At 38.3% G+C, this 2,188-nt stretch overlaps 1 protein-coding gene across 1 annotated transcript in view; it reads left to right on the top strand.

Moving 5' to 3' along the window:
• LOC101856710 overlaps positions 1-2,188 on the top strand; it is a gene marked incomplete at its 5' end in the record, with an annotated part of 16,222 nt that overhangs the window by 6,692 nt on the left and 7,342 nt on the right.

Genomic DNA, 2,188 nt, shown 5'->3' with positions numbered 1-2,188 from the left:
TCGTTACTCGTCACTGTTTGATGTGGAGTATCTGTGAGCTCTTTTTTTTCACTAGTTAGCACATGATTGGCTTCAGTCAGCTAGTGTGTGTATAGGGACGTCTCAATAGTCAAACAATCATTTACTCTGCAGCTAGCGAAAAGGTGGGTGTTTTTTGTGTGGGTTTTTTTTTGTCTTTCTGAATAATATAATCAGATTTCAGCTGTGATGATGTATGGAACTTGCCCTCTCTGATAAGTTGATGGTGAAAAAAGTTTCTTTCTGTGTACTCAAAATCTGAGCTGAAACTTGTTACCCTTGTGTGATTGTTTTAGGTTTGCATGCCATTGTGGGTTCATGGAATAAAAGGTGAAAAACAGAAGGTGATAGAAAGATCAGTTAGAACTTATGTGGGAAGAGGCATTCTACTTGATCATTACTTCAGTTTAGATTCATCGAATGTTAGGACTTCAGTTTTAGTGAGTCCTCCTTCAACAAATAAGGCTTTGGCCCTGAAAGAGACTTGAGACACTTTTCATCATATTTATTATTTATAGAATTCAAAGGTTGATTTCAATGAACTGCCTATGGTGTGTAATGTAGGAAGTGATGTGTTTAAGATAGTGCACCAATGTCTTTATAGTGTGCTGTTGGCAGTTGACATAAATAATCATGTTCTTCTGTAAAGCCAATTCTATCTATTGTTATACCTGTTGAAACCTGAGATATTCTGATGCTTTGCATGTTTCACTGTGTTATTATTAAGGCAAAATTCAGCACTGATGATGTATGGAACTTGCCCTCTCTGATAAGTTGATGGTGAAAAAAGTTTCTTTCTGTGTACTCAAAAATCTGAGCTGAAGAAAAAAATAGTTTTCTATACTGTGTGCTGTGACTGTCAAACATCAATTTCAAGTGCTATTGTTTCACTCTTGGTTTGCAACAATTATTATTTTAACATTTTTTAGTTAGTTTTTTTGTGTCCATTGTGTTGTGACTCTTTGTGTCTGGTAGACTAAGTTATTCGGTGGTTGAGGTTGCAACAGTGTGGCCTTCTCCTTCTTTCCTATCAAACATCTTTCATTTATTAACTCTCCCATCTTTTCTTTGTATATGTAGCACCTCAACCATTTGGCACTTTGTGACGTATTTGTGTTGCAAGTGCTGTATAACTTTTTATTAAAATTAAGCTTTTTGTCTTACTCTCTAGTAGTAACACCTCTAAACTTCGACACTTACATGACCTGTTTGTGGTGCAAATCTGGTAAAACTCCAACTGAAATGAAACTGAAACAACTTTGTTGATCAAACATCTATGGTTTTTATCTCCCCTCCTTCTTTTTTGTGTTTGTTACTCTCTTGTAACACCTCTAATCTTCGGCAGTTAAATGACCTTTATTGTGTTGCAAGTGCCGTAAACTTTTACTAAAACGTAACAACTTTGTTTCCCCTCAGGGCTTGCCCACCTGTGTGAGTTCATCGAGGACTGTGAGCACACCGTGCTGGCCACCAAGATTTTGCACCTGCTGGGACGGGAGGGACCCCGCACCCCGACGCCCTCCAAGTACATCCGCTTCATCTACAACCGCGTCATTCTGGAAAATGCCGCCGTGCGAGCTGGTGAGTGGAGGGTCTGCTCTTGTTGTGTACACCAGGCACAGCCTACTGTGACTTTTGAATTAAACAACGGAAGCTCTTTATTTTTGAGAGGTCTGAATTTCCCGATAAATCCAGGTTTCTAAAATTGTCTGAATTTTGCCGGACTTCAAGCCTATCATTGAGAATTTGTGGCACTTTTTTTATAGTATTGATATGAGATGTATCAGACAAAATGATCCGTAAATTTTGAGCCCCTGAGCTTTTTCATGGGGTCCAAAATGTTCAGGATTAAAAATGTTGTTTTTTTCAGTCAGTTGGGTCTTCAATATTTTTAGCAATATGGTTTCTGGGCAATCTCCTTCTTTCCTTTGAACGTTACTCCTAGTAGCACCTCTTATCTTCAGCACTTGTATTACCTATTTTGTTGTAGGGCTATGAAACTCTTATTAAACAAAAAGAAAGAAAATTCAGCTGTGATGACATTGGAACTTGCCCTCTCTGATAAGTTGATGGTGAGAAAGTTTCCTCCTGTGTACTCAAAATCTGAGCTGAAGCCAAGGCAGATTTTAATGTGGTTGCTTAATTGTGTTAGAGTCCTTTGACCAATACG

The sequence above is a fragment of the Aplysia californica genome, unplaced genomic scaffold (assembly GCF_000002075.1).
Source record: "Aplysia californica isolate F4 #8 unplaced genomic scaffold, AplCal3.0 scaffold00028, whole genome shotgun sequence".
Classification (NCBI taxonomy): domain Eukaryota; kingdom Metazoa; phylum Mollusca; class Gastropoda; order Aplysiida; family Aplysiidae; genus Aplysia; species Aplysia californica.
This window is presented reverse-complemented; position numbering and strand designations above follow the sequence as displayed.